The sequence below is a fragment of the Triplophysa dalaica genome, chromosome 24 (genome assembly GCF_015846415.1).
Source record: "Triplophysa dalaica isolate WHDGS20190420 chromosome 24, ASM1584641v1, whole genome shotgun sequence".
NCBI lineage: Eukaryota > Metazoa > Chordata > Actinopteri > Cypriniformes > Nemacheilidae > Triplophysa > Triplophysa dalaica.
This window is the reverse complement of record NC_079565.1, coordinates 16,953,870-16,968,055: the sequence shown is the minus strand read 5'-3', so window position 1 is coordinate 16,968,055 and position 14,186 is coordinate 16,953,870. Positions and strand designations below refer to the sequence as shown.

General features: G+C 39.9%; 1 long non-coding RNA gene across 2 annotated transcripts; it reads left to right on the top strand.

Annotated features, from left to right (window-relative positions):
* Nucleotides 1-3,132: 3,132 nt before the first annotated feature.
* On the top strand, nucleotides 3,133-12,505 carry LOC130414014 (uncharacterized). Of its 2 annotated transcripts, XR_008905567.1 has the most exons (4): nucleotides 3,135-4,004; nucleotides 11,483-11,919; nucleotides 12,002-12,104; nucleotides 12,373-12,505. It is a non-coding gene; the product is annotated as an uncharacterized LOC130414014 (long non-coding RNA). The 2 variants fall into 2 exon arrangements; XR_008905568.1 differs by lacking the exon at nucleotides 12,373-12,505 and having other exon boundaries at nucleotides 3,133-4,004; nucleotides 12,002-12,105.
* Nucleotides 12,506-14,186: the final 1,681 nt, after the last annotated feature.

Below are 14,186 nucleotides of genomic sequence, written 5' to 3'. Positions count from 1 at the left end.
AAAATATAGAGACGAGCTACCATATAAGTACATGCGTCCCGCGTTCTGTTTGCGTCTGTGCGTGCCGGACTAGCAGCGGCGCCCTGCGTAGATCGATCCGCCTATGACACCAAGGTATCGCGAGACCGTTCTTTTTGTCAGAATTACATCAGAACTGTCACAAAATGATTTGTACATAATGTACATTATAATACATAAACTGATATCATACAAATGTATCTTTTATCCTTGTTGGCAAATGATTCACACTTAAAATATAGAAGTGAGGCAAAGTGAGAGAGTTTGTGACCCTAAGGCAAAATGTTAAACTGGTGTAAAACCACAGCGACTATGATGAAGCTCCACCCCTGAAACTGGATTATTTATATATGTATGTCTAGTATTGACACAATATCAGTAATATTATAAATAGTATCCTTATTTTTGACGTAAATGTGGGCGCCGCCATCTTTGAGCTGTTTGTGTTTAGACTTCTGGGGAGCCTCTTTAGCTAATGGCAGTCATATTGCAAGTGAGAAGAGTGATCAGTTTTGACTGCCTAGATCATATTTATTATGGAACAAGCTTAATGTGTTCAGTTGGAAGTTGCTAACTAGCCAGTACTAATGCAAAAACTGCCTACAACACATTTGTTTAAGCCGTAACCCATGCGACATAGCTGAATCTGGATGTCACATATGATCTGCATCCTATATTCATTATTTTTACTGGAAGCCCTTTCTTCTGGACAATTGATCTACTTGACCACAATAACTAATACACATCGTTCAAGGGCAGGCATTTATTGGGAGAGTGACTCTAAACAGTATGTAAATAGTGGTATAATAATATTAGCAGCAGGTAAAATGCTGTCAGCATTTTTATATGTATTTAGCATAACTTAATAAGCTAAAGCAAACCAAAGGATCTCAGCTGCATGATTAACAGTTACAGGACTTGCCCAAATTACATTTTCATTCATTTGGCAGACGCTTTTATCCAAAGCACATTTAATATTTTGTCAACATGCAAAACAGAATCGACAGCTTGTAGTTTACAGGCGGAAGTACACACAGGAGAGAATAAACAACATGAAATATATATTTTATTTAATAGACATAAAAACAGACAGTTATTAGTAAATTGTTTTTAAAAAGTTGTGATGGATGCTGCAGCTCGCTGGAGACCTGGAATACAAGAGCAACCAGCTGTCTCCTTTCTTCTCCTATTAGTTGTACGGATCCATGAACGTTTGCTCCACTTTGAGCGGGATTCACATCTGCTTTTAAAAACACGAATTCGGGTTCTATGTCATTTACAAATTTCAAACGACTTTCCCACTGTGCATGTTCACTTCTCTGTGCTTTTATAGTTGCGCATTAAAGACCCGTCAACTCCGAGAGAAAATACAAAATAACTGAATATATTGTCATATGATATATCAGGCCGCTTCAACCTCACGCTGTGTATTAAAAATAAAATGAACCAGTCCAGAACTGTTTTTAATAGTGACTTGAACTTGCTCCCGCAACACCAATTCCATTTTTTCAATTCCATTCATCGGGCAGCTAATAAAACAGAAGTCTCAACACAAAGAGGAAGTACGTCACATCGTTCACTTCCGCATTCAAAATGAAGGTGGATATGTGTGACAAGGACTTAACAAACCCAGGCCATGAACTCTTTGAGCTGCTGCCATCAGACAGGCGTTACAAAGCCATCTACTCTCACACAGCCAGATTTCAGAACAGTTATTCCTCAGAGCTGTGGCCGCTCTAAACCAAACTTGAACTCAAATATAACAAACCATCCACACGTATAGTCTGCTACACATACATGTAACAGCATACCTAACTCAGAATTCATAAACAGGTGAAGTGCTGCTGTCAGTACTGCCTCTTGCACTACATCACTTTTTAACAGTATCTTGCTGATACATTATTGTTATACAGTGTTCTGTTACAATTGTACTGTTTACACTGTTCATATGGGTCACAGTCATTCAAATTGGGCTTAATTCCAGTTAACATCACTGACGATCTCATATATGGACTGTTCACACTGATGCAGTTCTAAAGAAGGCACACCTGCGCCTCTTTTTCCTCGAGCTATTGGACTGCAAAGAAACTGATGCACTCCACACGCTCACACTTCTTTTTACCATGCACTACAGTTTCATGGACTATAATGCATCATGCGCTGCACCAAATGCAATAACCATCCGATAACAAATTGACATACTCATATCTGTACTATGTGCACAGTATGGTTGATCCATTATACATCCACGTTTATGTGTACACCTGCAAGTTTAATTTGTATATTCAACGTCTAATGTGTATATCTTGTGTATATTGTGCATATACTGTCCATATGTGTATAAAGCATCTTTTTTGTACAGTCTGTCTATTTATACTTTGCACTGTTTGTCTGCACTACATACTGTCACTTAAGTTTATTTAGTCCTACAGTTGTTTGTCATACAGTTGTCTGCCCAACTGCATTCGATTTTGTATGGAGTACGCACCCAAGACTTTCACTTACCACAAGTGCTGATGTGACAAAAGTGATTTGATTTTGATTTGAAATGTGAACATTGTTACAATTCATGAACATGCATGTAATATTGAATGCTGTCATAAGGTTCTGCCTCTTGCACCGTCTCACTTTACCATTCAATTGCACTACTGTTTATACTGGTAATGTTGTATTACTTATGTCTCATTGTGGTTCTTATGTACTATTAGCTTACTGTTATTGTTTTTTAATTGTTATATAAGCAGTTTTAAGGGTTGCTAATCCCGTCGTTGTCATGTAGCTCATGTGTGCATATGTATACAATGACAATAAAGATTCATTCATTTAGTTGTATTTAGTTGTACTGTGTTGTACTGTGAAGTGCAGTTGTGATTTGTGAGAAGAGCATCATTGACTCACACAAATGGGGGAAGGGCAAGTGGAGAAAGAGTTCTCGGACAGAAAAATCTAAGTGGATATATGTTTACATGCACCCATTTTTGTCGATCCAAATTAATTCAATCTGATTGTAGATACTCTCAGTGGTATTTACGTGTCACAGTACGATTCGAACACTTGTGTACATGTACGTGAAATATATTGCGAACAGAACTGCTAGGGTTTCCTGATCAGTTTAACAAATCCAATCCATCAGTTGCTAGTTCAAATGACCTCGCATAACTCAAATATCAACATCTGATGAACAACATTGCTCATCTTAAACCGCGGGAAATAAACAACCGCGAGAACCGTTTAAAAAAGTCCCGATCGTCCATGTAGGCTACTTTTAACGTAGCGAGACCTGGCGACAATGCAAACGCATCTAACGTCAAACTATTCTGGATAATGTGTGATGTCAATATAGTCCGTGTTTACACATTTGGAAAGTTTTATATGTTCTCTCTTAAAGTCTCGTTGCGTTTTGTGATGTTATAAAAGAACATGGAAGTGGACTTTTTGGTTATAGGGCGGCAGTGGCCACTGTGAGGTTGGGGAAGGGCGGCGCGGGTATCTGACTGCTAATGCTGGCTTGACGTGCTCTTGGAAATTAATTCCTACTTCAACCCGGAAATAACTTGAAACCCGGAAATAAACATTTATATTAGCCTACTAATAAAATTGGAATTATTGAATTTCCGAGAGCAGGTGAAGGCAGCATAAACCCTAAAGGGCGAAACACTGCGTTTTTTTATTTTATTTTGTGTTCCTAGATAGCAAACAGGGTTAGATTAGTATGTTGATTTTTGGTTAGAAATGTCAATATCGGTCGTCAATCAAATTTCGATGTTGAAACATCGTTCACTATTTGGTCGGTATATCGGACCGTTTCATACGTAAGAAGTAAAACATTGAATCAACATCGATATGAGGATATTAACACGACACAACTGGTCGGAATCATATCCTAATTTGGTAACTTGGTGGGAGGAGTCAGAGTTCTGCTAGCGAGCTCGATCACACAATTCAACTTTGCGCGTCCAACTGTCACGGACTGGAGTTCGTCTGAGGTAAGCAATATGTTTTGATTTTACACAGTTCTTCATACAAACACATTTTAACAATATTTGGTTGTTGAAGTTGTTAAACGTGTTATACTGTTTAGGTTTTCTTAAGATACTCTTGTAATTTATCGTCGTGTTTGCACACGGCCGCAGTTTAACTCTGAGGTAAAGCCATGAAGCATCTATCAAGTGTAAAACATAAAACAATTCTATATTTTAAGATAGGCGTGTTGTTATTTCAGTTAACCCAGAACACGGGTTTCTCGCTCGTTTACTTGCACATTTGGCAAAACGCGTTCAACCATTATCTTCCTGCTTCGCTAAACGACATTGTCCTTATCAAATCTTTAAGCTAAATGAACACAGGTAGTTATGTGTTTACTAATTCACATATTATCTACGTTGCTATGTTTTTTGTTTGTACCTGAAACTCGGAGCACCACTTGAGCTCAATAATTTAAGTTAAAAGTTATCACGCGCTTGTTAAATAGCAGTCTAGCTAACAGAGGTTTGTTATAAGAACGTTCCTTTGAGGTTTGTCCAGTTTTTTATGTTTTATTAACGTTCCCAGCTAACGAAAGTCAATCACCATTATGGTGATCAGTCCCAGATAGCACACGTACATCTGTAAGATGTCTGCTAAAGATTAGGAGATCAGGAAAATATCTGCTGTGTGAAAACATCTGCTAAACATCTTAAAAAGAGCTGTTGTACATCCATCCTAAATCATACACATCTTACAGACAAAAAGATGCGTTACGTTGATTTAGAAAGATACTAGTGCCTATTTTAAAATTGGCTTAGACGCGCTTCTAATGTGTGAGTTCTCCGTGATCACCCGGCTGTAAGCGCCGCCAAGAACAGCTTGATGGCAGCAAATACAACTCAGATTGGCCGCTGCCTCTAATATCACTAAAGTGGTAATAGGAATAGTAGTCTAGGTTTGGTTACATTTCATAATGGGCAATCGTTGGTCTGATGAATCTATTAGTTTCGACACTTATCATTTGGATTGAGGTCAGTCAGAGTTTCATAGCTATATTGGATTGGATTGGATGGATTGGATTCAATTTATTGTCATTACACATATAACAAGTACAGTGTAACGAAATGGATTTGAGAAGAAGAATACAGCAAACATGAGGGAAGTGGACGAAAAACAGATACACATAATACACCATAGACAAGACTTGCAACAGGGTAAGATAATCCAGCTCAGGCAAGCAGCCATCCGGTCCTGCAGCCATTACGGCGCTTAACACAGACCCGCTTGCCAAGCTGGCGGGTCAAAGCTACGGAGGTTTGGAATTGGTCAGAGTCAGTGTTTGTGTGTGTGTCTGTATGAGCGATAAGGTCCAAAAGTCTGTGTGTGAGTGTATGATGGGGGAGGGAATGCAAGAGCGTCTCGCCACATTGCCCTTCAGGGTTGTTTCTCCAGTATCGCCTCGGCCAAGGCCAATCCTGGTTCAAGGGGGGCCGAAAAGATAAGATTGCAGTTGTTTCGTCTTGAGGCGAGTAAACCGCATTCCAATTCCACGGCTACTCTCTTTGTCCATTCTGGTCTCTAACATCATCAATTTTCCTTTCCATAGCCGTGAGCTTTTTCAAGATGTAATCCATATTGCGATTAATAGTCTCAGTCTCAGTGCTGACCGCTCTTCCCACGGCCTCCGTCAAAACGGGAAGCTTTGTGAGGCTTTGGACAGCTGTTCCCGTTTTAAGAATTTTTCGATAACCCAGGGCAAAGCATAATCCAATCAGCATAATACCTGTTATCATGGTTCCGAAAAGGTAGATATCTTCAATGTCCTCCACAGAAAGAGCCGCCAGACACACGATCCGCCATCTCTCCCACGCGTCCATCGTGTAGCCAGCTGCGAACGTTCCATCAGGGCATTCAGGTTCACCCGAACCTTTGTTTCTCGTCGAGAAAATGGTGTCAATTGCGCTAAGTGACCAGTTGATCAGATCCATAATTTCCAAGTTTCGAGAGCAGTGCAGAGAGAGTCTCTCAATAGATGAGACGAGACAAGACAGGAGACAAAGCAGGGAAGATATGGGCAAGGACGGGGAGAGTGAAAATGCGACCGCCTCCGATGAGAGCCAAACGAGTATGTATGTGTATCTATACACAGCCTGTGTACTTTTGACTGAATTGTTTTTTGCTTTTATGCAAAGTGCTTCTTATACTTTACGGTAAAATGTGTTTTGTATTTGATTAAAAATGAAAATGATCACATTACCTTAACCATATTTAAAATGAAAACGAAAAGAAGCAGGTTCAATTCAATTCAAGTTTATTTATATAGCGCTTTTCACAATGTGTATTGTTTCAAAGCAGCTTTACAGGGGCAAACAGGAAAAACAGAAAAGTTAAAACACAGCACAGTGCATGGTATTTATACAACGAGTAAGTTCATTCTAATAAATAACATCTAATTTCTAAATAAATAAATGAATGAATGCAGTCTCCCGGTGAGCAGGCCAACACTGCCCTGCTGTGGCGAGGAACCCAAACTCCAATGATTGATTAATGGAGAAAAAAACCTCGGGAGAAACCAGGCTCAACCGGGAGGGCCAGATCCCCTCTGACGTGTCATAGCTGCACTCAGACTGGTGACATGTGATTTTAGTTTAACATTTAATACCAAATATTGTAACTTCAGCATTAATAAGACAAATAGTCCGTCTTTGCTCTTGGTGGGGGGTGTAGTGGTCTGAGCTGGGATGGTCCGATGGTCATATTTCTCTTGGCAGCTATTGAAATTGCCTTAGATGGAGCTGGGATGGTCAGTCAGTCTGCAGCTGTATCTGGTGTAATCTCAAATTGGGGATGGGCATCTGTCGGTCGTCTGGACATGGTGGAACTTCTTCCTACCTCGGGATGGGCATCTGTCGGTCGTCTGGACATGGTGGAACTTCTTCCTACCTCGGGATGGGCATCCCGAGGCAGAGGCGGAAAGAGAATAAAGAGAATAATTAGCGTAGCTGCTGTTCATTAACTATGCATTAAGTGAAAGCTTGGCTGAAAAGATGTGTCTTTAATCTAGATTTAAATTGGGAGAGTGTGTCTGACCCTCGAATAGTATCAGGAAGGCTATTCCAGAGTTTAGGTGCTACGTATGAGAAAGCTCGTCCACCTTTGGTGGATTTTGTTATTCTAGGTATTGTCAAAAGTCCTAAGTTTTGAGATCTCAGCGAGCGTGATGGGTTGTAACGTGATAAAAGCTCGGTTAAGTAAGTAAGTAGGTGCTAAACCATTCAGGGCTTTGTAAGTAATTAAAATAATTTTAAAATCAATGCGATACTTAATGGGTAGCCAGTGAAGCGATGATAAAACTGGGGTTATGTGATCGTATTTTCTTGACCTAGTAAGAACTCTGGCAGCTGCATTCTGAACTAACTGTAGTTTGTTTATCGATGATACAGGACAACCACTAAGTAGAGCATTACAATAGTCAAGCCGTGAGGTCACAAATGCATGAATAAGCTTTTCTGCGTCTGCAACACATAAACTATTTCATAATTTGGCAACATTTCTAAGGTGGAAGAAGGCTGTTTTTGTGATATTTGAGATGTGATTTTTAAATGACAGGTTGCCGTCTAATATAACGCCTAGGTCTTTAACTGTATTTGTTGGATTAACAGTGCAGCTTTCAATTTGCAGGCTGTAATCGGAGATATTCGGTTTACTTGATTTTGGTGCTATAAGTAATATTTCTGTTTTGCTAGAGTTTAAAAGGAGGAAATTACTAGTCATCCAATGTTTTATGTCCTCGATGCACTCTGCCAGTTTGGATAGCTTAAAGGAATCATCTGGTCTTGATGAGATATATAGCTGAGTATCATCTGCATAACAGTGGAAGCTAATTCCATGTTTTCTAATAATGTTGCCGAGGGGCAGCATGTATATGGAGAAAAGCAAGGGTCCTAAAACCGATCCCTGTGGTAATCCATAATTGACTTGCGTAAGATTTGACGATTTCCCATTTAAATGGACGTATTGATATCGGTCTGTTAAGTAAGATCTGAACCATTGCAGTGCCTGTCCCTGAATACCGATATAATGGTGTAAACGATCTAGTAGTATTTTATGGTCTACAGTATCGAAAGCAGCACTAAGGTCAAGCAGGACTAAGAGTGAGATGTTTCCTTTATCTGAAGCAATAAGAAGGTCATTTGTAATTCTAACGAGCGCAGTTTCAGTGCTGTGATGCGGTCTAAAGCCAGACTGAAACTTTTCGTGCATGTCATTATTTTGTAGGAAGGTACACAGTTGAGTTGACACTACTTTTTCTAGTATTTTAGACAAGAACTCTAACTTACTATTTTAGACAGGTGTTAATTTCAAATTGTGTCTACACCTTGCATTACATCTTAAACAAACCAAAATATTCGTTTTTGCTTTGTAGTTTTGGCCGTGTCATTTGACCCCTTTAACTTTAAAGTGGAGAGGTGTTTTAAATTACAAAGACTATATAAGTAAAACTCAATTTGTGGCGTTTGCACTTTGCAAAGTACATAATAGCCTAAATACCCTGGTTTGGGGGTTTATTAAGTTCAGAGGTGGGAAGTACATTTACCTGAGAAGTACCTTTGAGTGTCTGTACTATATTTAAAGGGCAAGTTCACCCAGAAATTAAAATTCAGTCATCATTTACTCACCTTCGAGTTGTTCCAAATCTGAATAAATTTCTTTGTACTTCTGATGAACACTCAGAAAGATATTTGGAAAAATGCTTATAAACACAAGCATTGCTAGTTTCACCACAAATGCATTCTGAATCAACCTTTCTCTTTTCCAACCACTTGGCCATTTTGTTGTCTTGTTGAAATTTTCCGCTGGTTTGTGCATCAACTGTTCAACAATAGTACGTTATGTTAAAGAGTTTATTTTGTTGGTAGGTGAATTTAACAAATAAATTGCTACGTAATAACTAAATAAATACTGGCTTTGAGATTAAATTTTCCTAACAAATATAGACATGATATAAGAGAAACGTACATTAAAAAAAAAATATGTCTCTGGAATTGTTCAGAGGGCCGGTGGGCAGTAGTTTCGGGACCCTTGCAAATGAACCCCAAGTGCTTTAATGCAACATGTGCCTCTGTAGAAATACATAAAAAACGATTCTCTCCACATTACAATGGAGTTTCCAGATCACAGCTCTTTTATGCACAATCATGATTCTTGTATTGCTGAAAATAAAACGGGCAATTCAAGCTGTCTACAAGTATTATGGTAAAATTTTCATTTAGTGCAGAGTTAATCAATTTTCATCAAGTGTTATAGTGTATATGGTGTTCACCATCTCATTATCTCCTGCCACAGCCTAGAAGATCTTCTGAGTAAATGAAGCGAATCGGTTCCTGTTACGTTTTCATTTCCATCCGTCATGTTAATTTGCAATATGTTGTTGTCATCTATTCATTAAAGACTCGTTCAGATATAACTTCTTCGTTGTTATTTATTTGTTAACTTTCATCTCAACGCACTGGTATAACATCAGCACAAGAGGGAAGATCAGCGCTCACACAGCTAGCTTTGCTCTCACTGAACTCAAGTAAAAGTCAAGTGAAGTCAAAATAAAACTCCCGTTTGTTCACACATGCTCACAATGAACTCATGTTTTGTTTTGTTTTTGATGTATACTAAAAAACAAAAGTTACACAAAAAAATTGATTAATGAGAACATATAACTCAACAGTTCCCCATTTGAAATCTAGCCAACCAGCTAAACATTTACATTTAGTCCAAAGCGACTTACAGATGGGGTAGGCAATAGAAGCAATTGGGACAGCATAAGTACAACAAAAGCATAAGTCCAATCAAAAAAAGAAGACTGGTCTCATATAACCTAACACAGTATACAGAACCATTCATTCATTCATATATATATATATATATTTTTTTTTTTTAAAGAGTAGAGAAGAAAATAGAGTTAGAACAGATCAATCAGATGTTGACGGAAGAGATGTGTTTCTTAAAGATGGCTACAGAATCTGCAGATCTTGTAGCAGCGTGTAGATCGTTCCATATAGGTGGAACAGATCCGGAGAAGGTGCGCGAGAGAGATTTTTTACCTTTTTGGGATGGAACCACAAGACGCTGTTCGTTTGCAGAGTGTAGGGATCTGCCGGGTACATATGTCTGCAGTAGCGAGTGAAGATAAGGTGGTGCCGAACCAGTGGTGGCCTTGTAGGCCAGGAGCAGGGTCTTGGATTTGATGTGAGCGACTATAGGGAGCCAAAAAGGTAGCTTAATGAATAGAGGAGTGACGTGTGCTCTCTTCGGTTCATTAAAGATAACTCTTGCCGCAGCATTCTGGATCATCTGTAGAGGTTTGGTTGTGCAAGCTGGAAGTCCACCCAGTAGCGCATTGCAGTAGTCCAGTCTGGACAGGACCAGAGCCTGTACTAGGACTTGCGTAGCATGCTCTGATAGGAAGGGTCTAATTTTCCTAATATTGTAGAGGATGAATCTACAGGCGGGCGGTGCTGGCAATTTGATCTGTGAAGTTGAGCTGATCATCGATCACCACTCCCAGGTTTCTTGCCTTTCTGGAAGATGTGATGGTTGATGAGCCAAGTTGAATGGAGAGGCTGTGATGGGTCTTTGTATCGGCCGGGATTACAAGCAGTTCTGTTTTTGAAAGGTTCAGCTGCAGGTGATGGTCATTCATCCAGAGCGAGATGTCGGCTAGGCAAGCTGAGATGCGTGCAGAAACAGTCTGATCGTCAGGCCGAAAAGAAAGGTAGAGTTGTGTATCATCTGCATAGCAGTGATAGGAAAAGCCATGTTTCCGGATGACAGAGCCTAGGGATGACATGTATACAGAGAATAGCAACGGACCAAACACTGAGCCCTGAGGCACACCTGTGTCGAGATGTTGGGACTCAGACACCTCACCTCTGAGTCCTAAAGATAACCTTTATTGGTGAAGCTGGAGTTGACTCTGGTGCTTTATGAAATGAGTTTCTTACAGGTTACTTTTTAAGTATAATAAAAAAGGGAAAAGCTGTTACAAAAATATTTATTTATTTTATCTGTGTAACTCACACACTGCTTTTTCTCAATGTTATTAAAATAAATGATCAGTAGCAGGGGTCAGAGCGCTCCAACAGTGACCTTGACAATGGTCTCTTTCAGGTTTGTGATGTTCTAGGAATTTTTTTAAGTTATATGTGCAATGACTGAGTGCGTTTTAAAACCTCACATTTGAATAATAGGAGTGCTGGTGGGATCTAGCTATAAGGTGGCCCATCCCCATGTTTTATGAGAGAGTGGTGCTACTCTTAACTCACCACTGGGGAAGTTGATGTCACCAGAATTTGCAAGGATGATGTAGATGATGTTGAATACTCCCTATTGATAGCAAAGATAACTTCACTGTGAATACTGCCTAATAGTTACCAGCAGTATAATCCATTGTTGGTTTGTTCTACCACAAAGTAATAACATAGAGTTGTTTTTTTTTCCCTAGGTTAAAGAGGCAACTGATCTGACTGAATCCACAGATGAAATTATCAGCTGTGGATACACAGGAGCATTCAACATAAAAACAAAAAGATGCCATAAAAGGGAAAGTATTTTCCATATTTACAGAATTAAGCAGTTTCATGAAAGACACTTTGAAAGACTGTTCAATGTCACATTGTCAAATTTAATTTAACTGTTAACCTTAATTGCCTAATTCACAACTTGAAACAAACTTATGCTGTATTACTTGATTTTTTGTTATTATTAAATGTGTTGCCTTTCTATTTCTCCACAAGAGCAATTGTTCTTCATGCAACATTTCAAGTTACACCAATGCTTAGAGACTTGCGCAAAGGCCTCCAGCTGTATGAATTGCTGGACATAGTTAAGGACCTTCCAAGTCTTTGCAAGAGTCTGTTTGTTCCTCGGGAGGATTGTACAGTAAGTTAAATGTTTGTAACAACATTGTTTTTGGAACTTAACACCAATTTGTTGTTCTACTGACAATTTGTTTTTTTTCCAGCCAGATGCTCCTGAAATAAGTGAGCGAGGAACTTCAAGGGCTTCGGTAGAGGGCAAAATCATAAACCACTTTCAGGACTTCCTTCAAGAAATTGCATGTGGAGGTGGGCTTTGCATTGTATTGTACTTTATTATTCATCTTAATGGTGGGATGGTTTTCGCAAAATTAAAATTGAATAACGTTACTCACTGTCAGGCTGTCCAAGATATGACTTTCTTCATCAAAAATTGGATACTGAACTGGGATTTAGAAATAGAGACTTTAAGAAAATAAGATCTGTCCAGTCTGTTCAGTGTAACATAGCAAAGTATTGCTTTAAAACCAGAGTCTCTCAGTTCTTTGTTGCGGTAACATTATAATTTTGTGTAAAGGGAAAAAAAAAGAGTGCTGAAGATGCAGCAGAAGTGGAAACTGAGCCATCATCCTACCTCACTGTCTCTTTGGCTTTGCTAAGCGGTCAGCTAGCTGTGATATCGATGTAAATAAAACATTAACTACTTTATTGTCTTCAAGTAACTATGGCATACAGTCTCATTCAGCCATACATATTTCATCGAGAATGGGTTCCCTAGTGTGAAATTTAACTCGAGCAGCAGCAAGGCAAGGCAAGGCAAGGTAAGTTTATTTATATAGCACATTTCATACACAAGTGCAATTCAAAGTGCTTTACCGTAATTTCCGGACTATAAGCCGCAACTTTTTTCCCACGCTTTGAACCTCGCGGCTTAAACAATGATGCGGCTAATATAAGGATTTTTCCCGCTTTCAAATTTTTTTTTTTTTTAAACATTCTGTGACGTGCTCAGTTTTTGGGCGGAATGAAGCTTTCATTAGACAAATGAAATTGCCGAACGGGTTAAGATCAAACAACTTTTTTGTTTACTATTTAGATTAAATCGAGCGCGCTCAAACTTCCCGTCATTCTGATTTCGGGTAGTCATTTTGTCACCCTCATCATGGCAAAGACACGGAGAAATGCATATGATGCAGCTTTCAAGTTGAAAGCGATTGATCTGGCTGTTGGAAAAGGAAATAGAGCTGCTGCACGGGAGCTTGGTCTTAATGAGTCGATGATAAGACGTTGGAAACGGCAGCGTGAGGAATTGACTCAGTGCAAAAAGACAACTAAAGCTTTCAGAGGAAAGAAAAGCAGATGGCCCGAACTAGAAAATGAGCTCGAAGACTGGGTCAACACACAGAGAGCAGACGGCCGAGGTGTTTCAACTGTGCAGATCCGACTGAAAGCCAAAACAATCGCCACCGCAATGAAGTTTGAGGATTTTAGAGGTGGACCATCGTGGTGTCTCAGATTTATGAGACGTAAAGGCCTGTCCATCAGGGTACGGACGAGTCTATGTCAGCAGCTCCCTCCCGACTACGAGGAAAAAGTTTCAAACTTCCGCAAATTCACTGATGCAAAGATAGCGGAGCATTCCATCGGCCCGCACGACATCATAAATATGGACGAGGTTCCTCTGACGTTTGACCTGCCTCTCACTCGGACTGTCAACAGGAAAGGCGAATCATCCGTCACACTGAAAACAACTGGGCATGAAAAAACGCATTTCACCTGTGTTCTGAGCTGCACGGCATCGGGAGAAAAGCTTCCACCGATGGTGATTTTTAAACGCACGACGATGCCGAAAGAAAAATTCCCGAGAGGAATTGTTGTGAAAGTCAACAAGAAAGGATGGATGACGGAAAGCCTAATGCATGAATGGCATACGGAGTGTTACGGCAAGCGACCGGGAGGATTCTTTCACAGGAACAAGGCATTGCTCGTTTTGGACAGCATGAGGGCCCACATAACAGATTCGGTGAAAGAAGCCATCAAGAGGACAAACTCAATTCCAGCTGTGATTCCTGGAGGCACAACAAAGTATTTGCAGCCACTCGACATCAGTGTAAATCGTGCATTTAAGGTGGCGCTCCGTGTTCAGTGGGAGGCTTGGATGACAAGTGGGGAGAAATCCTTCACTAAAACGGGCCGCATGCGAAGAGCAACTTATGGTCAAGTCTGCCAGTGGATCCTGACAGCGTGGAGCATTGTCAAAAAATCCACTATAATCAGCGGGTTTCGAAAGGCTGGGCTGCTGCGTGTTGAAGAGGGCTCAGCGGGGGATTTGCCTCCGGATGAAAGTGACGAGAGCGACAATGAAAACGATCCAATATCGGATGAAGCAAT